General features: G+C 41.1%; 1 protein-coding gene across 2 annotated transcripts in view; it reads right to left on the reverse strand.

Moving 5' to 3' along the window:
• LOC148356619 (sodium/calcium exchanger 1-like) overlaps positions 1–19,684 on the reverse strand; it is a 124,500-nt gene extending 104,816 nt beyond the window's left edge. For both annotated transcript variants that reach the window (XM_088348661.1, XM_088348662.1), the window contains exon 1: positions 19,549–19,684. The gene's annotated coding sequence lies outside the window, so the exon portion shown is untranslated. The remainder of the gene's footprint in view (positions 1–19,548) is intronic.
• Between the last annotated feature and the right edge of the window lie 2,874 nt (positions 19,685–22,558).

The following is a 22,558-nucleotide window of genomic DNA, read 5'->3' on the forward strand; positions in this document are numbered from 1 at the left end:
AATACAGGTTGCTGCCTCAAAAGCGGAAAAGTCATATTATGAATCCAATATTGTTTTTAACACTAAAAGTGTACACCTTCTAAATTTCCGACAAACTCAGGGTGTACCTTGTTTGAAGTTAGGGATACCAAACCTCTTAAATGGTCTGCGTTTGTATAGCGCTTCTCAAGTCTCTGAAGACTTCCCAAAGTACTTTACAATGTGTTTCACACTTTCCCACACTCACACACCGATAGAGCATCATGTAAGGCTCCCTACCTGCTTATTAGGGCATAAGAGGTTCAGTGTCTTGCCCAAGGACACTTCGACATTTAGAAACCGGGAATGGAACCGATGGCCTTTCGGTTCCAAGACGAGCGCTCTACCTCCTGAGATACTGACGTGAAATTGTGGCGGTCAGGTTTGAACTCCTGGCTGCGATGCTTAACACCGGGGCTGCTCTCCTCCACTTGTTTTCATCTTTCTCTCAACTGTCCCATGTTACAAGAGCTGTGCTGCCTAAGCTCCGCCCCTTTTACAGCGGCAGCTTCAAAAGCCAGGAAGGTAACTGTTCTAAACAAACCAGCGGGTGTGTGATTCGCCATGGACCAATTAAACTGTGTTAATGTCATTTCATTTACTTTACCTTTTTAAAAGGGTGAAATTTTATGTATCAAAAATGTATGTTGCTTTTTTTCGCAATCCTTTTGTTCCCCAGATACAGTATGCACAAGTTATGTACATTCCATTTTGTTGTTGTAGTTTTTTTTTAATTATCCAAACGAAGAATGACTTAAACATTTTATAATGTTTTTGCATTTCTTTTATATTTTCAAAACAATGTAACATAATTAAATTCATTAATAGTATTATAAGGCAGCACGGCGGATGAGTGGTTAGCGCATCCTCGGCACAGTTCTGAAGTCATGGGATCAAACCTTCCTGTGTGGAGTTTGCATGTTCTCTCCATGCTTGCGTGGGTTTCCTCCGGGCACTCTCGTTTCCTCAAAAATTCCAAAAACACGCATGAAAGGTTAATTCTCCGGTCCAAATTGTCCCTCGGTGTGAATGAGCGAGTGAGTTGTCTGTCTCTATGTGCCCAGCAACTGGCTGGCAACCAGTTTAGGGTGTCCCCTGCCCACTACCCAAAGATGGCCTCCAGCACCCCCGCGACCCTACTGAAGATATATGGTGCAGATAATGGATCGAATATTGTAATGAAAATAAACTTGAGGCGGCATCCTACAACAGATTATTCACAGGGTGCATCTCTCTCCACAGAATGCGCTGCATCCAACATAGTGATTTTGATACTAGGCTTATATTGCTAATATATACATACAGAGCATATGTTGCATTCATTATAAGCCTTATGTATGGCTTTTATGTTTTTATGGCTCCAGAAGAATTTGTTTTTTGATTATTTTGGTCCAATATGGCTCTTTCAACATTTTGGGTCGCCCACACCTGGCCTAGCGGGTAAGGTAATAACCAATCTGTCAGGACCAGAACAGGAAGCAGGAAGCAGAACCCACTCGTGTAACGTTACTCACAGTTTATTGGGGAGCAGAGAAAGGAGCTCACACTCGATCCGGAGATCGTTGGTCGCGGGGGAGTAGATTGCTCGGAACGCGGAAGTGGTCAAAATCAAACAGATCATGGCGGGAGCAAAAACACAGGAAAAGAATGGAGATTCACAGGGATTGCCAAAACAAGAGCAAAAACACAGGAAAAACGGAGATTCTCAGGGCTTGACGTGTCAAAACAGACGTTCTGACCAAGGGCGACTCACAGGACAGCGTTTAAGTAGTCACAAGGAGCAAACTGTCAACGAGTTTCAGCTCGTGTCCATGGGCGGGGTCAATTGGGCGCCCTGGCAACGGTGACAGAAACTGGCGCCACACGGCGGGGGCCAATTGGGCGCCATGGCAACCGTGACACAAACAGTGCACACTTTATTCCTTAGTTTGGTTATGTGACCTTCACATCACATTTTAGGTTTAAAAAAATCTCTGATTTGTGACTATTATCTGAACTCTGTACAACTGTGATGTAAATTGTCAGTCGACAGCCAGGGCATAACGGCCGCCCCATGATATAAATAATTGTTTCATATTTCACATGAAATATTAATCTGTGTTTAGATGAGTGGCACACATACATGATTGTAAATGGGGAAAAAATAGGAGAGCACCCTCTTAAACATGCCTGTTAGGAGTCAGGGAAGCATTGCTAGCCTTTTATTACTTTTGATCGGGGTTAAAGAAATTCAAACAAGTATTTTCAGATGCACTTTATCTTTTTAAAGCCCCTCCTTCTCGCCACCATCTCTTCCTTTGGCTATGGTTCCCATCCTCGGTGTCCCCGAATGATTTATCCTCTTTCCAGAGGCACTTTCGAGAACTTCTGGGTCAGCGTCTGGCGAGCGTCAACAAAAGTTCACACTCGCTCGGTCCAAGTTAGCCAAGACGCCTCTCGCTGATTAACGGCTGCTCGGATTTTTTGTGTATTGTGTGTGCATGTGAGCTGCGTAAACATATTCAAGCTATTTTTTTCGTCACTAGACAGAGCCTTATCCCGTGTTCTGTTTAACTTTCTTGTTGGGTTATATACATTTTATATATATATATACTGTAGAGAAAATAAGCCCAGCACAAAAATGACTACCACATTCCTCTTTCTCCCATGTTATTTTTTTCTTCTCTTTTTTTCTACAGACAAAAACTAACAGGTAAAATTTCCCAGTTCAAAAAACTCAGAACTTTAGAATGGATGGAACGACTGCGCTCCCTTTTGGATGGTTTGTGAACGTACCAATTCGCTATGTCCCAAAATAAAATCTAATAACATGAAGTTTTCAATGTAACATCCAAGGCTATATATTGAAAAAAAATATGTTCTTATCATACGTAATTATGTCGATTGGAGGAAGATTACGTAAATTACTCACTTCTTTGGCATTCTATCAAGGTGAGCAATTTCAAACACCGTCATCTGATACTGGGGGTATCAGATATCTGAGACCACGCCCAAAGAGGCATGATCTAGTCAAGCGTCACTGGTCCATATATAAAGAATTCGCTGCTCTCTTTCTTCCTGCCTGGCTGGTTCATCTCGCACGATGGCCTTGAGATTAGCTCGTGGGCCATATGTTGCGACCATCCAGAGCACAATTCCAAATCTCTACATGACAAAAAAATGTGACGGTTTTAGATTTAACTCCATGTTTTCCGGTTCTCAGGAATGAGCATTTTTTTTCCAGTACAAAGCAATCTCCCACATCATGTATTCTCTGTGTTAAAAAATTGTGTGTCCTATTTCAATCAGCTTAGTTCATTGATTTCATTTTTTTTACATTAGTAATTCATATCAGAACTCCAAGAACTCAAAGTAATTTATTTTTATCAGTGTAGGAATTTCTAGCATCCTTCAAAGAAGAAAAAGGTTTATGGCAGAGCACAAGCAACACCAAGAGGCAAAATGTGTTAACCACGCCTTTCTCCTATAAGAGAGGGAGGGGGGCAGAAACAAATTTCAATGCTTTTCTTGCTGGGAGACGCGCTTCCCATCGATTGGACTAAAGTGCAATCTTTATTTTGAAACTTTATAATAACTGTCCTCAACTGCATTGCTTCTCTCCAGCTCTACTTTTTCAAAGTCCGAATACTCGAATGCGCAGAAAAAAAGCGCGCGGCGAGACATCGGAAATGTCCTTTCTGTCAAGACCAGAACGGAATCAGGACCCAATTGCGTAACGTTTATCACAAGTTAAATTGAAAGAAAGAGGAAGGTCTGCGCCCACGATCCGGTGTTCGCTGGACGCAGGGACCAAGTCACTCTCGCACTGGGATTGTGATCCGAACACGGAAGTGGATCTTCCGTAGTGCGCGATGACGGTGTCAGGGACGGAAAAACTGGTCGGTAGCCGGGACTGGGAGAGCAAAGCGTGGTCGGGGTCGAAAACGAGTCGTAAGCCATGGAAGAGTAGACGTAGTCAGGATCAAAAATGGGTCGTAAGCCAAGACGGGAGAGCAGACTTGGTCGGGAACAAATCAGGTAGTAGCCGGAGACAAACGGGAGCAAGAATGGGACAGGCAGAGTGGAAAAAGGCTTGCCTTGTATGAACAGAGGTTCGCAGACAGACTGACAACAGGGGATTGACAGGATTGGGTTAAAATAGGGACAGGGAGCCAATCAGAACTCGCAGCGGTTGGCGCCAAATAAGCGGGCACAGGTGATTCGCATCGGTAATCATGACACTTTCGCCTTCGGTGTCTGGAGAACCATTTCCAGCAACCAGCCCTCCAGTTTTCTAGTTGCGTTAGAAGGATAATAGAGGACTAGAAAAACCCTTTGTACAATGATGTTGAGCATCACATTTGTGAGAATGATTAAACTTTCGGAATGGCCAGAAAAGAAGAATGTTCAGTAGAAATTTGACAGTCTCTTTTTGTTCTAAGAAATGAAGGTTATTCCATGTGAGAAATCGCCAAGATCTCCCACAAGGGTGTGTACTACTCCCTTTGAAGAACAGCACAGGCTCAGATAGAGAAGTTAGGATGTCTCACTGCACAACCAAGCAAGACGACAAGTACATTAGTCTCTAGCCTGAGAAATATACGCCTTGTAGGTCCTCAACAAGCAGGGTGGTTAAATAGTACCTGCAAAACACCAGTGTCAATATCTACAGTGAAGAGACGACTCCGAGATGCTGACATTCAATGCAGAGAAGCAGAGAAAAAGCCATTTCCAAACCTGTCAACCTGTACGTTTTTGCCGTACAAAGTACGTGTATTATGCATTTTAAGACGTGTACAACTTACAAGAAAATCCGTACGGAAAAACGCAAATTTGTCAATGATGGTTACTATCCGGTATACACCGACTATCACGAAACAGCAAATCAATCAAGTCAAACGAGTTTGCCGCGGCAGCCTCTATCTCAGTATCGTTTTTTTCGTTGCCAACGAAGCGAGTGTTTGATGCTACTGTGCGCATGTGTCTGCCGCTGTAGTGCCTAATTTCGACTCCCCTGCAAAATCATCCCACCCTCGCGTGAACGCGCATTCTGCTGCGCTTCTGACAATCGCGATCGTATTCTATATAATAAGCTTATCAAAACAGTAAAGCTATTGTCGGATTTTGCAGGGGAGTAGAAATTAGGCACTACACCGGAAGACTCCTCAACAGCTGCAGAAGTGATGTTTTGCCATTTCATCGCAGAGCACAACATGCCTCCAACAGTTGCCGATCACTTCACAAGGCTTATGAAAAACATGTTTCCCAGTCACAAGGCTGCAAAGGTTTGTATTTTCTGTCCCTGTTAAATAGTCTGTTTGAAATTTAAAATACAAGCATCAATGGTTGATATTGTGGTTTGTAGGGTTGGGTTTACTTTCAATTACTTTTGGATTACTCCAATACCAAATATGTTAATAAAAGACAAAAGAAACTAAATATGAATAAAATGACTAAATTTTGTGCAGGCTTGGGGAGTAACGGAATACATGGAACGGCAAAAATGATGTTGGCGAGCTGTTTGGATTTATTTTCATTTTGTTTCTGTCGCATTTTATGTTCGTTTTGCCGGAGATCAAAGAGATCAAAGCCAGGAGAGAAAGCTTACCACGTGTTGTGAGTCATCATTTTATTCATATTTAGTTTCTTTTGTCTTTTATTAGCATATTTGGTATTGGAGTAATCCAAAAGTAATTGAAAGTAACCCAGTTAAAGTAACCCTACCCAACCCTGGTGGTTTGGTTTACAAAATAGAAATGCCAACTCATTTTTTCTTCCCAAAAAATATATTTATTTACAAATTTAAATTCAAAGTGTTATTAATGGATATTTTAGTTACGCTGATAACAATTTTTCCTGATTTTTTAATGTTTTTCTTATTTTATTTCTTATTTCATTATTAAGAATATGAAACACTTGTACAATATAACATGTTAAACTACATAAATAAAAACGTTTTTTGCATTTTGTAAGGAAAAATACGACAGTTTGTAAGGGCATGGAGCCCTGGAGGTTAACAGGTATGCATATCTGAGACCAGCCAACAAAAAGAAGAGATTGATGTGAGCAAAAGAGCACACAAAAGAGGACACCTCGACCGACGCACCCCACTTTTACCTATTGGGGTTCATTTTAAATGGAGACTGATAAAGTTAAAACTTATATAAACTCTATTTTGGCAGAATTACTCAAATAAAAACAAGCATTAAGGTAAATAAATTTAATAGCATTGTCCGGTGGCCCATCGGGGCCACCACCTCGGGCGAGTGCTCCGGCCACACTACTCGCCCCCGTGTGTCTAGTTAACTTTAGTCACACAGGAAACAGAAAAATACACCGGAAATGCGACTTCAAAATAAAAGAGTACAAAACTGATAAGCGTACAAGAGATGCAATTAGACTGATTATTGAAACGTTACTTCATGTGTGTGTGTGTGTGTGTGTGTGTGTGTGTGTGTGTGTGTGTGTGTGTGTGTGTGTGTGTGTGTGTGTGTGTGTGTGTGTGTGAAAGATTGTTTTTATATTTAGGAATATAAAAACAAGTTATATTCACACAGTGAATTCTGAGAAATGTTACAACCAAAACGACCAACCTATCAAGACTTTCATTTCTTCCTAGTTTTCCGAGGCAAACAAATAACTGGGCACAGTGTGGGTATCTCACGGAGACTCGCCTTTTCTAGAAAAGCCATTAGGGTGCAAGAGAAAGCTTCAGCAGCTCTGATTTGTGGCAATTTTGCCTCTGCTCGGAAACACTGTTGGCTTGGCCGGCCGACAAGACATTACCCAGAGAAAACGGGGGAAAAAATACTCCGCCGTTTTATAAAGAAGTCGGAATTGGCGGCGGTCGTTCGACGAGGAAAAATAAAGAAGCGGAGGGATTACGAGTATCAATCATCTGCCGCCGCTCGACTTTCTTGGTGATTGTTTTCCGGGCCGTCGGTGAGAACGGCGTGTGATCCCGGGAATCGAGCCCACGCAACGGCGAGTGTGTGCGTGTGTGTGTATGATTATCAGATTATGTAAAGCGGGTTTGCGCCACAGTGACAGATTACAGCCAGATGAATAATGAAGGAGAGCGCGGGGCAGAAGGGACGAGACCAGGAGCGTTGAGGAGGCAGGCCGAGGATGAGAAAGGTTAGGACGCCATGGTTACAGACACGGCTGACGAGGGGAATGCGAGCGGGATGGACGAGCTGGAGGCCCGGCGGGGGGGAGGGGTGATGAGGAAGCCCAACAAAACACAGGAGAAACAAGAGGAAGCTTGTTTTCAGGCAATTGAGTCATGCATCAAAAGGGAAATCTTGTGCTGTTCTGATTCAGTCACTATTGGTTCATGTGGGTGGGAAATGTGGGAGAATAGTGTGTGGCTATGCAGAATTATCAGCATCAGGGTTGGTATTCCTTTTTTAATGGCCAGATTCAAGCACTTTTAAGCACTATCAAAGTTTCCAATTTCTCCAGTACCAGGCAATTAAATAAATGATCTGACGATGCAGTATAGTAGTCTGCTATTGTAGCAACACCACAGAGTTACATAACGTCATGAGGAAAAATTGAACAATGAGTTGCAACCAAATTGTAAACATGTTACTGTTTCTTGGTCTCTTCACCTGGCCTCTAGGGCGAGACACCATACAATCTAATGCCTGCTGCCGTTAGTCACCAGTCAAGTCATATTTATTAACAACATCCCCTGATTTGAAACCAACATGAGAGCAAAGAAAAACTTGAGAGGGGGCCACACATAAGGTAATCCCTTTTCCAGGATGAGCAGGCTGCAGTAGATACCTAAATATATGTCATGAAGCGGAACAAGAGAAGAACCCAATTGCGTGACGTTTCTCACACAAGCCTTTTATTTTACGGGAAATTGGGAGTCATGCACGTTAGGCAGCAGTCTTGCGTGGATTGACAGGAAGCCTGAGGCCGACGAGATCGATACAGATTGCCCGAGCAGATATCGGACAGATGGGGTCGATACCCGACAGGACGGGAAAGAAAGGTTTTATATCAAAACGGAATATTGAAATTAAACTGGACAAACTAGACGAGAACGAAAACTGGAAGTAACTATAAACAGGACAAAAATAACCAGGAACGATACGCAAAACTCAAGTCTTGCGTGGCAAAGGTTCGTTGAGGGACTGACAAAGGGAAAGTGAGAGCACTGAGTTTAAATAGATGGGAAGCCAATCTGTCAACCAGCCACAGCTGGCACCACACGGTCGGGGCCAATTGGGCGCCATCGCAACCGTGACAATCTACTCTACGATACTAATTCATTCATTCATTTATTTCTGCATTTTCTCATTTATTTTGTCATTTACTTGTTTCGGGATTTATTTTTATTATTCATTTTGTGTATGTTGTCATGTATTTCGTCATTCACTGTGTTGTGTATGAGATACTGGATTAATAGAGGATGCATTTTTTGTAATGTAAAAATTGTTTTTACCTCTTACTTTGAAAAAAATTAAATCTTTTAGCAATGGATTCTGGTGCCTCGTCAAAGCTACTGCTGCTGGATCTCAGGGCTGCTTTTGATACTGTGGACCACAACATATTACATGTTCGTGTGGTAAAATGCATGTGTACTCAGGAACCGTACTCTTGTGGTTTAGGTCCTACTGTCAAACAGGAAGCAAAGTGTTAACTACGTCAATCGGACCTCTAAACATTCTGATGTCTCTTGTGGCGTTCCACAGGGGCTCTGTACTTTACCCCCTTCTTTTTAGTATGTATATGCTTGATATTATCCGCAAGTATAATGTTAGTTTCAATTGCTATGCAGATGAAACTCAACTGTATCTGCCACTGGAGAAAACTGGTTAGTTAAGTTGTAGGTTTGCCTTACTGACATACAAAGATGGATGTCACTTAATTGTTTGCGCCTTAACCCAAAAAAAAAAACTGAAATGTTGATTGTTGGTCAGGCTCATTGATCCTAATCTGTCGTTTCATTTCCATGTGAAAAATATAACTAAAATAGCTTTCTTCCACCTCCGTAATATTGACAAGATTCGTCCGATGCTGTCTCAATGAGATGCAGAAGTTGTATTTCATGCGTTTATTTCTTATCGGCTTGAATACTGTAATGTATTGTTTTCTGGTCTCCTGATGTCTAGCATCAAAAGTTTGCTAATGAAATGTATTTCAATTCCCTGGTTGACGTTGCCCCCACTTATCTCTTCGATTTGGTTTCCCCCTATGTTCCTGCACGGAGCCTCCGCTCGGAAAATGCTCGTCTAAGAAGAGCCAAGAAGAAGTCTGCAGGTTTGAGAGCGTTCTCCATCCGGGGTTTGGTGTTGTGGAATGCCCTGCCTCCGGATATAAGAACTGCAACCTCAGTGGAGGTTTTTAAATCTAAACTTAAGACCCACTTCTATGCAATAGATTATGATTGATGCCCACCTCATACTTTTCTTTTACTGTCATTTTCCGACTGCCTGGCTCGTGGTGTTATGAGGAAAAAGGAAATATCGAGATGAGTCAGGGGACCAGTGTCTGGACCCGAAGCCTGCATCGACCAGCAGGCAGAGATGGAAAGTTGCGTGGTTGCTCTTATGGACTTTCTGGACAAATTTCAACATATTACCTATTGTTTTCTTTTATTGATGTTTACTATGTTTTGTGTACTGTTAACCAATGCTAAATCTATTCCACCCTGGTCATCCTGTAAGGGGGATTACCACTTGTCAGGCCCCTTCTCAAGGTTTCTTATTTTCAACATGCTGAGGTTTTGAGTTTTCCCTTGCCTGCATGCTGGTTCCAGATCAGGGGATGGTGTCATTGTAAATCCTGTGCAGTCCTTCGAGACATCTTGTGATTAAGGGCTATACAAATAAATAGGACTTGACTTGACTCGTTGTTGCAGCACTAATCAGGACAAAAGGACGAAACTTTTGAGCCTCCACGGGTGCTCTTTGATTTTTTTTCCAAAAATATTGGAAATCAGCTTCTTAATTCCAGTCTTTTTTTGTTCCATACAGCCGAAGTGGAGTTGCTCGCGTGGCAGAATCTGCAGCAGCCGCATAAGCAGGGTGGTGAGGACAAATGACAGGGTGTCAAGGGCGGCGAAGGAGGGGAGGCAAAAGGCCACTTTCAAGTCAGCGGGAAATTCGGCAACAAGTGCTCATCTCCTCGCCGGCTCGTCCGCGAGCGCACATACGCAAGGATCCCCAACACAAACCATCTGTTATGTCAGGTTTTGTGTTTTTTCAGTTTAAATTTTGCAAATTTTAATGTAAGACCAGGAAGGGCTGGATCAAATGCTGTATATTGTCTAGTGAAGCTAATTGAAACGACTGAAAAATTAAGAAATATACTGAAGTATAATCAAATCTATATTCTGTATTTTTCTTATGGCTCTGTCATTAATCTTTAAAAGACAAATTCCCTTGATTTGGTCGGCAACCTTTTCTTTACCATGAACCGTTTTTATGTCTGACTATATTCTCGCAGGCTGGCCTAACCAAGGGCGTAACCACCCTGTCTTTGGGGGTGCTCGAGCACCCGCAAATTCAACCCAAGCACCCCCAGGAAATATAGCACTTTTAAAACTCTCATTCCCTAAATATAGGGCGGGATAGGCAAAAAGATGGTGAAAATCTTTGATAATATACAAAAAAAGTCAAACTAAGTTAGAGCTAGTTACTGTCTCAACATAATTTGTGTTGTCTGTCTTTCAGGATTTGGTCAGTTAAAACTTGTTAGTGTCTCTACATACTGTGCGTTGTCCTTCTTACATGTTTTTGTTCACTTAGCTAATAAGTGTCTCAAAATACTCTGCATTGTCTTCCTTTCATATTTTGTTCACTAAGCTAGTAAGTGTCTTAACATACTCTGCACTGTCTTCTTTCATGTTTTGTTCACTTAGTTAGTAAGTGTCTCAACATACTCTGCGTTGTCTTCTTTCATGTTTTGTTCACTTAGTTAGTAAGTGTCTCAACATACTCTGCATTGTCTTTCTTTCATGTTTTGTTCACTTAGGTAGTAAGTGTCTCAACATCCTCTACATTGTCCTTCTTTGATGTTTTGTTCATTTAGCTAGAAAGTGTCTCAACATATTCAGCATTGTCTTCCTTTCATGTTTTGTTCACTTAGGTAGTAAGTGTCTCAACATCCTCTACATTGTCCTTCTTTGATGTTTTGTTCATTTAGCTAGAAAGTGTCTCAACATATTCAGCATTGTCTTCCTTTCATGTTTTGTTCACTTAGCTAGTAAGTGTCTCGACATCCTCTACATTGTCCTCTCTTTGATGTTTTGTTCATTTAGCTAGAAAGTGTCTCAACATATTCAGCGTTGTCTTCCTTTCATGTTTTGTTCACTTAGCTAGTAAGTGTCTCAACATACTCTGGATAGATAGATAGATAGATAGATAGATAGATAGATAGATAGATAGATAGATAGATAGATAGATAGATAGATAGATAGATAGATAGATAGATAGATAGATAGATAGATAGATAGATAGATAGATAGATAGATAGATAGATAGATAGATAGATAGATAGATAGATAGATGGGGATGGATGGATGATTGTATATTGCCACAAATGCCATCACATAAAATGTTAAAAAATAAATTATCAGTTGCTTTTACGTATAGGTCAATTGTGTGTCCAAACAACACGTGTACTAGACACAATGGGTACTATGTTTAGGTATTGGTGACAACAAAAGAGTCAAATACTTTAGTCTGGATAAAAAGTTTATTGCGACCTTAAATTGAGTTGAATATGTTTCAACTATAGATGCTTTTAAATAGACACAATTCCGCCTTTGTGTCTAGTGGCACACCGGAGAAAGAAGGATTTCGAGCGAGGAACGATCCCTCTCAGGCATGGGACCAGATGGACTAAGTTGACAAGAGCGTTGAGGAAGCGGCGATACACATAACCAGATTAGCGCGCCCCAGAATAGAGGCCAAGATGCTGCTGACCGTCTTCCCGCATTCGGCACAACTTGTTAATGGATTAGTCGGTCCTTTCTACTGCGAGATCTTGAATGATCCGGCAGATCGAAATCAACACCGACTTCTCGGGATTACCGAGAAAGTTTAGGATGAGATGCATTTGGGAAAAGGATGTTTCTAATACCGGGTATTTGGGTGGGCCATACTGGGAATGCGGTATCCATTAGATCCAAGTAAATACGTGGTTGTATCGATCGATACCGATCCGGTATCAATACATTTTGCCTGGTAATGTCATGATTAATGAATAATTGAACCCTCCGCCCTTTAAGTTAGTTTATAGTTACAATGGTTACAGCACTAAGACTGTAGACACTTGAAATATTTCCTTATTTAATGAAGGCCCTTAAAACATTATAAGTATAATATATTCTCTATTAATTATGTAATTCTTTCACAAAAACATATTTCATAGAGCCTTGTTTAGGTGTAGCATGCACCTGTCCAATTAGGGGAAGATGACACATGATTGGACAATGGCAAACAAACTAATGCCGGCCGCCGTTAATCATGAGAGGGAAAGAAATGCAATGGCGAAGAGAAGCCACCAGAGAGCAGTGTCAACGTCATTTTTCAACATGTCAAGTTATGTTTATGTGTATAGCCCTTTGACACAAGGAGTCTCAAAGAGCTGCACAGACTATTGCAAACTACAGACGATTATGACACCATCCCCTGATCTAAAACCTACATGAAGGCAAGGGAAAAACTCAAAAACTTCAGCGTGAGGAAAAAGAAGAAACCTTGAGAAGGGGCCGCACATTTTCTCTCTCTTTGTTTCTCTATTTATTTTTATTCTGTTTCTATTTCTTTCTCTTAAATTTCTCATTTTTTCTCTTTTTCCTGCTTTCTCTCTTCTTCTTTTCTCTCTCTCTCTTTTTCTTTCTCTTTCTCTTTCTTTGTTATTGTCTTTCTCATTTTTGCTTCTCTTTTGCTCTCACTCATTCCTTTTCTCTTTTTCTCTATCCCCCTTTGTAATGGTGTCCCCTCTTCCAATGGATTTTACAATACAGTAGATATGTTTGTATTGAAAGATTAATGGGCCTGATTTAAAGGTATTGGTAACCTGGAACTCAGTACCGCCCGGGGGGAGACATTAAATAGGAAAATGGTAGAGCAGATAATTTTTCTCCTTATGCATAGTAATTCTTATTTATTTGTTGGAAAAGCAAGTTTTATATGCATTAAATAAAAATATTATTACATTAAATTGTTTTTAGTCAAATACAGTACTATAAGCAAACTTGGGTATTTTTTAAATATATTTTCGACTGTTTTTTTTTCTAGTCAAATTATTTGCTAGTTATATTACCTTTTCAGTATTATTTTTTAAAAATGTTTAGTTCCAATATCATTGTCAATACCTGAAGTCGTGGCCTATTGTTGTCAGAATCAGAACGGAAACAGGACCCAATCGCATTACGTTTCTCACAAGTTTTATTAAAGGAAAGAGGAAGGGCTGCGCCCACGATCCGGCGTTCACTAGGCGCGGGAAGCAAGTTTGTGATCTGAACACGGAAGTGGATCTTCCGTAGCGAGCGATGCGGTGTCAAGGACGGAAAAAAACCATAGCCGGGACAGGAGAGCAAAAACGTGGTCGAGGGCACAAAAGGTAGAAAGCCGGGACAGGGGAGACGTGGTCAGGATCAAAAACGGGTCGAAGCCGGGGGACAGACGGGAGCAAAAAACAGGAGTGAGTCAGGGTTCGAGAAAAAGCTTGACTAGAGTTAACTGAGGTTCGCAGACGGACTGACAAAAGGGGACAGAAAGGAGAGGGTATAAATAGGGACAGGGAGCCAATCAGAGTCCGAGGCAGTTGGCGCCAAAGGAGCGGGAATAGGTGATTCACATTGGTAATCATGACAATTGTATGACCACAAGCAAATTGAAAATGGGGCATTCCATTTTGGATTTCCTCCCAAACTAGAGGGTGGAGCATTAAAAGCAACCCCCAAAATTAGACCACCCCTGGGTTAGTGGTGGAGGGAGATCGTCACCGCTGTTGGATGCGCAACACATTAGGTTGAAGGGTTGGTTTTGGAGAGTGACTTTAAGATTATCATCGAAGTTTTTTATTCTTAAAGCTTGAAAATGGTGAAAGTAAGAAAAGGCCAAGGTTCCAAAGACAGTCCAAACACCAAGCCAAACCCCAAAAAAGACAAAAAAAGGGGGGTTTATCGTGCATGCACTGCGCTCATGATTTTTAGCCAAAAGAGGGCGGCAGAGAGTAACATATTTTCGAATTCCAGACTGAACCTTTAAATAACAATAACTACATTTCAAACTTTAACAGTATGAATAAGAATATATATACTACAACCTTTTCAGAATAAAGCTAAAATAGTCAAAATAAAGCAGCAACAATGTAAAATACAAACACTGTACAACACAGGAGTCAAACAGGCGGCCCGCGGGCCAGATCAGGCCCGCTAAGGGATTAAATCCGGCCCGCGAGACAACATTCAGAGAAGCGCAAGAGAAAAACAAGCTACAGGTTGAAATATGTCTTCTTTATCTTGCCAAAGAAAGGTGCCTCGAACAAAGACACTCTACTTGTATTTCTCTCTCTCTCTCTCTCTCCCTCTCTCTCTCTCTCTCTCTCTCTCTCTCTCTTTCTCTGTGAGTTTCTGTATCTATCTCTCTCTCTCTCTTTCTGTCTCTCTCTCTCTTTCTTTTCCACCCCTTTTCTCCCACTCTGTCTCTGTCTCTTTCACTCTCTGTGTCTCTTTTTCTCTTTCTTTGTTGCTCTTTGTCTCTTTCTCTCTCTGTGTCTTTTAACCTCTTTTGCTCTAACTTCCTTTTTTCCTTTTCTCTCTTTTCTCTTTCTCTCTTCATACCCTTTGCCCTTTCTTTTCTCTTTTCTCTCCTTCTGTCTTTCTATTTCTCTTTGGATTTCTTTCTTCCTCTCCCTTTCTTTTCCCCCTCTCTCAAAATTTTGTATCTTTTGTTTCTCATGCTTTCTCCCTCTCTCTCTTTTTCTTTCTTTGTCCCGAGCTCTCTCCTTTTCCCTCCCTCATTCTCTTATTTCTTTATCTCTTTTTCTTTCTCTTAAATCTACTAGTCCGGCCCCCGACAGAATGTTTGTTCTATCGTGTGGCCCCAGAGTTAAAATGAGTTTGACACACCTGCTGTACAACAATGTCAAGCAGAGAATAAAACACATTCCATTGCACAATATTAAAATAAAGTTAGTAAACCAAAAAGAGTGCAGATTGTCTTTCATTGGCTCTGTTGCCATAGGACTGTACATATTTTGGTTGCAGCTCGTTGCTTTATGGAGATTTTTTTGTCGCTTTATGAAAATTTGTGTTGTTGCCACAGTAGCAGACCATTTTACCACAAGAAATTACACCTTGCATTGTCCTTTACTATCGTTGAAAAATGTCCACACCGTGTCATTTTTAGCTTCTGTTAAGGTGACCATGTAGATTTGGCACTCTCTTCTGCCTGCCAGGCAGGATGCTAACAGTGTGCCTATCACTTATGACTCAGGCGTAAACTTAGTGAGTGGCCGAGGAGGTTGGGTGGGAGTTAGAAGAGCTGTGCTATCTACAGTACGTAGAGAAGCGTAGCTTAAAGGAAAATGGTGGAAGAGTAAAGTGTCGATCCAAGTTCTTACTTTGAATTGATACCAATGTTCCCTCTAATTTTCCACGGGTGTGAGCGTTCACACAAAGTCAGTGAGCAACGCATGAAACTAGAGTGAGCAACCATAATCCCAAGTGTGGCAAGATAATTAAATATCAAACATGTCCAAAACTTGACATCAAGGAACATTTTGCTGAGTTTCCGGCAATGCAAAATTATTTTTCTCTTTTGAATGAATTGACGGGTTGTACGGCCTACAAACATCGTTTGTACTTCAATTCTTTCACAAGATATCCATTTCTTTTTATTTCCTGATATATTTTGTGGCATAATATTAACATTTTTGGGGGCTTATTGAGTCGGTTGTAAGATACAGAACTGTACTTAATCACATGTTTTAGTGGAAGTACAATGTTGGCAACAAGATTTACTTGATATAATTGGAAATTATTTGAATGCAACACAAACTTTTTCTTCTTTTTTCTGTGGTTTTTTTTCAATTTTTTTTTCAATTCCTTTAAAAAAATGTCATTGTGTTTATTTTTCCGAGCTGTTACTTTTTCTTTTTGTTCTCTGTTTACCTTTTTCCTACATTTCTTTCTTTTCTATTTTTCTAAATTTTTCCTTCTTTTTTCTCTTCCTTTTGTTTCTTTTTGTTCTCAGCTTTTCACTACTTTTTCATTTCTGTATTTTTTTCTTTTTTGTTCTATTCCCCCCCCCTTCCTTTAAGTCATTTTGTGCATAATCTTACATAAAATTTGGTCATGTTGGGATTAAAGAAGCAAAAACAACCCGAAGAGCCGTTTAGGACCCGAAAGAGCCGGTTCCTTTTAGTGAGCCGAGCCGAAGAAGCCGGTTCTCGACAAACTCTACTGACTTTACTTTTCAACTTCGTACCACATTGACTTCAAAATACCACATTTAGGACACAACGTCAGGGGAACCTGTGTATTTTTACCTTCATGCACTGTAACTTTGACTTGAGTCGCTTCTTAATTAATAATTTTGAGCCCTCATTTTTGTGCGCCGGCTAGATTTTCTTGTGCGCAGAGAATGTGCGAGCAGTGCGCAATTGCGCACTCGCGCAGTTTAGGGGGAACACTGATTGATACTATCAATATTCGGATCGATCCGTCTAATCTGGGAGAGCAAATAATGAACAGCAACTCCATAAGTCCCCACTGAATTATCAATGTTTTTTGGCGTCGTCCCCAAAAGTGCTTTCCCCGTCACGGGATTCAAACGCTGCTCGAGAGCACTCATGCTAGTTCATCATGCTAGTTTTTCGTTATTATCGACGCTGTATCGGAATAATGTCAGCTTCACTGGCTGAAAAAATCTTATAATCATGCAAATCGGGTTAGAACGTTCCTTTAACAGCTTGGGCCTCAATTATTTAGTGCATGATATGTCTCGGATTGAATTATTTAGCCCGCTTGAAAACGCCATTTTGGTTGAATGCTGCTATTAGTTATTCTTGGTCGTTAGCTTCATTATGTTGAGGGTGAACTGTGCAGCATACTGGTCTTCCCCATGACCCCAAGGTCTTCATAAAAACTCCGCAGGGCCCATTGAAGGCAGGTATGGGAAAGCTTTCAGAGTTGGGTTAAAGAAAATGGAGATTTATTGATTGATTCGACTGCCGATACCAGTCTCGAAACCAATACAAGGGGAAAGAAGATAATATAAGCCTATCCATTTTTTCACATACTGTCATGATTACTGATGCGAGGCACCTGTGCCCTTTCCTTGGCGCCAACAGCCCTGGGCGCTGATTGGCTCCCTGCCTCCTTTTCAACCCCCACCTTCCTGTCATCATTTGTCGGATCGTCTGTGAACCTTAGCTACACGCAAGGCCAGCTCTTTTGACTCCTGACTCTATCCTGCCCTGTTCTCCGTCTGATTCCTGTTGCCGACCTTTTTCTGAACCCGTTTACGTTTTTGCTCCTCCGTCCCGGCCATGGACCTGTTTTTTTCCTCGCCACTTCCGCGTTCCTAGCGATCTGCTACATGTGACCGACCGGATCGTGGGTGCAAGCCCTTCCTTCATTCTTTGGGTCCCGTCTCCGTTCCTGGTTCGTGACATATACAGCTACATGTTCTATTTCATCTTGTATTTTTTTAGTCGATAAATTCCGTACAATTGGTTTTGCATTATGTACCTCTTTTTAGCCACAAAATTTGATAATGCAGTATGTGTTGGAAAACTTAAAATGGTTCGCTCTAAATGTTTAATTTTTCATTCAATCTGATAAATATCCATCCATCCATCCATTAGCTGCACCGCTTATCTTCCGTAGGGTCGCGGGGGTGCTGGAGCCCATCCCAGCCATCTCTGGGCAGTGGGCAGGGGACACCCTGAACTGGTTGCCAGCCAGTGGCAGGGCATCTGATAAATATGTTTATTGAAATGTTTATTTGTGACACCCTTAATCACAAGGAGTCTCAAAGGACTGCACGGACCACAATTATGACAGCATCCCCTGATCTAAAACCTACATGAGGGCAAGGAAAAACTCAAAAACCTCAGCATGAGGAAAATGAAGAAACCTTGAGAAGGGACTAAAATTCATGGATCAAGTTACTGAAGATCTCCCAAAGCGCTTTATAATGAGCTTACCGATACACACACATTCACACACCACTATCAGCATCAGCCACTACCTGCCAAAAGGGGGCATTAGCTGGGAATCGAACCCGTGACTTCCTGATCTCAAGACAAGCGCTTTACCTCCTGAGCTACACACAATCACACACCAATAGCCATAACTACATTGCAAACTATATTTTTAAATGAGTTGGGATTTTACTGTCTCGTACGCGATGTTTTTATACAGCACTTGGATTTTGTCTCAAAATATATGAGGCGGCGCTCTCTTAAATATAGAACTTCCATTTAGTGTTGCTTCTATGGCTTTTTGTGTAGAAAGGTCATTTCTTGTGTAAATATCATGTAAATTATAACTAAAGCCTTATCCTCCTTGTTTTATAACCATATCTTCTCTGTTCCTTTATCTTCTTGGCTTTTTTACCTCACTGTGAATGTGTGAAACTGGAGCGTCATGCCCAATTTCGTTGTCACAATATGTTAACCCATTTTGTAACAATGACCATAAAGGTATATTCTATTCTATTCTATTCTAAGGGATTGAATCCGGCCCGCGAGACAACACTCAGAGAAGCGCAAGAGAAAAACAAGCTGCAGGTTGAAATATGTCAACTTGATGTTGCCAAAGCCAGGTGCCTCGAACAAAGACACTGTACTTGTATTTCTTTCTCTCTCTCTCTCTCTCTCTCTCTCTCTCTCTCTCTCTCTCTCTCTCTTCCACCCCTTTTCTCCCATTCTGTCTCTGTCTCTTTAACTCTTTTGCTCTAACTTCCTTTTTTCCTTTTCTCTCTTTCTCTCTTTATACCCTTTGCGCTTTATTTTCTCTTTTCTCTCCTTCTGTCTTTCTATTTCTCTTTGGATTTCTTTCTTCCTCTCCCTTTCTTTTCCTCCTCTCTCACGACTTTTGATCTTTTGTCTCTCCCTCTCTCTCCTTTTCTTTCTTTGTCCCGCCCTCTCTTCTTTTCTCTCCCTCTTTCTCTTATTTCTTTATCTCTCGTTTTCTTTCTCTTGAATCTACTCGTCCGGCCCCCGACAGAATGTTTGTTCTATCGTGTGGCCCCCGAGTTCAAATGAGTTTGACACCCCTGCCTTAGCAGGTCTTGGGGTACGTTGACGCCCCTAGCCCCTTTCCATCAAAACCAGTACTCATCCGGATTCTCTCCATCCCAGATTGGGATTTTTATGCACGCTGACGAAAAAGGCGGACAAGAAACCGTCGTGCTGCTATCAAGGTGCTGCGGGCTGCAGCAGATTTAAGCAGGGGCGCGTAACCGACGGACTCGCATCGGGGGGAGTGTTTTCATCTGGGAAAGCGGAAAGAGATCAGGCGATCGATAGAAAGAGCGCATGCGAGGAGCGAAAGCAAAAGCCGCTTACCGTACTAGTCGCCTTGGGACTGGGTCAGTGTCTCATGTTCTGTCAGGGTTCTCATAGCAGCCTTCAGCGACCGCTTCAGTCGCTGAGTGAGGCGCTGCGATCTTGCTATTCGCCATCTCCACCTCCCGCGGCGTCGGCGAGGGAGCATGCGCATTGATAATCTGGCTCTGGACTCACCTCTCTCTCTCTTTCTCTTTATCTTTCTTACTCTCTCGCCCTCTCTCTCTCTCGCTCTCCCTGTCACTCTCTCACACTCTCTTTCTATTTCTCTTTCTGTCTCTCTCTCTTTTTCTCTCTCTCTCGCTTTCTGTTTTTGTTTCTTACTCTCTCTTTCTTCGTCTTTTTGTTGTTTCTTTCTCTATCTTTCTCCTTGTTCTCTTTTTGTCTCTTTCCTTTTCTCTTTCTCTATCACTTTCTCTTTCTCTTTCTATTTCCCTTTCTCTTTCTCTCAATCTCTCTCTCTCACTCTCGTTCTCTCACTTTTTGTTTTTGTTTCTTACTCTCTCTTTCTTTGTCTTTTTGTTGTTTCTTTCTCTATCTTTCTCCTTGTTCTCTTTTTGTCTCTTTCCTTTTCTCTTTCTCTATCACTTTCTCTCTCTCTTTCTCTTTCTATTTCCCTTTCTCTTTCTCTCAATCTCTCTCTCTCACTCTCGTTCTCTCACTTTTTGTTTTTGTTTCTTACTCTCTCTTTCTTTGTCTTTTTGTTGTTTCTTTCTCTATCTTTCTCCTTGTTCTCTTTTTGTCTCTTTCCTTTTCTCTTTCTCTATCACTTTCTCTCTCTCTTTCTCTTTCTATTTCCCTTTCTCTTTCTCTCAATCTCTCTCTCTCACTCTCGTTCTCTCACCTTTTGTTTTTGTTTCTTACTCTCTCTTTCTTTGTCTTTTTGTTTTTTCTTTCTTTTTCTCTCTCATTGTTCTCTTTTTGTCTCTTTCCTTTTCTCTTTCTCTTTCTCTTTCTCTTTCTCTTTCTCTTTCTCTTTCTCTTTCTCTTTCTCTTTCTCTTTCTCTTTCTCTCTTTCTTCCCCTTTTTGTTGTTTCTGTCTTTATCTTTCTCCTTGTTCTCTTTTTGTCTCTTTCCTTTTCTCTTTCTCTTTCCCTTTTATCTTTCTCTCCCTCCCTCTCCCTCCCTCCCCCTCTCTCTCTCTTTCTTTATCTTACCTCACTTTTTGTTCTTTCTCTGTTTCTTTCTCTCTCTCTTTGTCTCTTTGTCTTTCATTTTCTCTCTCTTTCCCTTTCTTTCTTTGTCTTTTTGTACTTTCTTTCTTTATCTCCATTTTTGTTCTATTTTTGTCTCTTTCATTTTCTCTTTCATTTTCTCTTTCTCTTTCTCTCTCATTTTCGCTCTATTTTTCTCTTTATCTATCTCTATTTCAATCTCTCTCCCTCTCCCACTCCCTTTCTCTCTCATTCTCTCTGTTTTTCTTATTCACTTTATTTATCTCTATCTTTGTTCCCTAATTTGTCTCTTTATTCTCTCTCTTTCTCTTTTGGCCCCCTTCTCTCTCTTTTTTTAATTACTCTCTTTCTCTCTTGTCCTCACTCTTTCTCTTTTTGTTCTTCATCACCATCTTTATATCTCTCTTTGGTCTCTCTTTTTGTCTCTTTTCTTTTCTCTCTTTTGCTTTTTATCTTTCTCTTTTTCTCTACTTCTCTCCCCCTGATGAATGAGAGAATGAAAAAGAGAGAGAGAGAATTTTTCCCATCTTTCAATCTTGCATTCTCCATTAATATATATCTCTCATTTTACCTTTCTCATTCTGTCCCTCATTCTTTCTCTCTCATTATCTCTCGTTATCTTTCTGTGCCACTCTCTCTTTCTCTCGTTCTTTTTATTTACTTCTCATTCCCTCTCTTTCTCTACCTCCCATTCTTTCACTGTCACCACTGTCCTTTTCTCAATCTCTCTCTCTCTCTCTCTCCAACTGATTTGCTCATTGTCTCTGTCTCTTGATCTTGTATTCACTTTTTAAATCTCTCTCATTCTGTCGTTCTCATTCTGACCCACATTTTTCTCATTATCTCTCCGTCTCTCGCTCACTCATTCTTCTTTTCATTCTCTCTCCGTCTCCATTTCTTATTCTTTCAACCGTTTTTTCTGCCTTTCTATCGCTCTGCTATTCTCTCATTTACTCTCTGTTTCTCACTCTCCTTTCTCTCCATGTCACCGTCTGTCTCCCTGACTATGTCTATTTTTGTCTGTCTTCCTTTCTCTGTCCCTCACTTTCCTTCGTTTCTTATTGTCTCTATGTCACTGGTGTCAAACAGGCGGCCCGCGGGCTGGATCAGGCCCAGCAATGGTTTAAATCCGGCCCGCAAGACAGCAGTGAGAGAAGCGCAAGAGGAAAATGAGTTGTTGTTTTAAATATTTCCACCGGATGTCACCAAAGCTAGTTATCACTTGCAAAACAATTGTGGTGGTATTTCTCCATTTCTCTCTGACTCACTTCTTTTTTATTTTTTTCTCCCTCTTTTTCTTTCTCCTGTTCACACTCTCTCTCTCTTTTTTCTCTTTTGTCCATTTCTCTTTCACTCTCTAGCTCTTTCTTTTTCTCTGGCTTGCTCTCTTTCTATTTTCTCTCTCTAATTTACACTCTTTCTTTCTATTTTTCTCTTTCTTTCCCACCCTCTTTCTTTCCCTTTTTTGACCTCTCTCTCTCTCGCCTCACTTTGTCTCTTTTTCTCCTGCTGACTGTTTTTCTTTCTGTCGTTTCACTTCTCTTATTCTTTTTATCTTTCTCTTTTTTCACTTTCTTTTTCTCTCTATATTCATTTCCCCCTTCTCCTCCATTCATATCTCTATTCTGCTCTCTCTTTTTCTCTCACTGTTACTCTGTCTCCCTTGTTCTCCCTATCTGTTTATCGCTCTCTCTTTCCCTCTCTCTCTTTTTCTCCCTCTCTCTTTCCCTTAAATTTACTCGTCCGGCCCCCGGGAGATTTTTTATAGCATTTGTGGCCCCCAGCTAAAACCAGTTTGACACTTCTGCTCTATGTCTATATCTCATTCGCTCAGT

The sequence above is a fragment of the Urocampus carinirostris genome, chromosome 11, assembly GCF_059441175.1.
Source record: "Urocampus carinirostris isolate Australia breed hairy pipefish chromosome 11, RoL_Ucar_1.0, whole genome shotgun sequence".
Lineage (NCBI taxonomy): Eukaryota > Metazoa > Chordata > Actinopteri > Syngnathiformes > Syngnathidae > Urocampus > Urocampus carinirostris.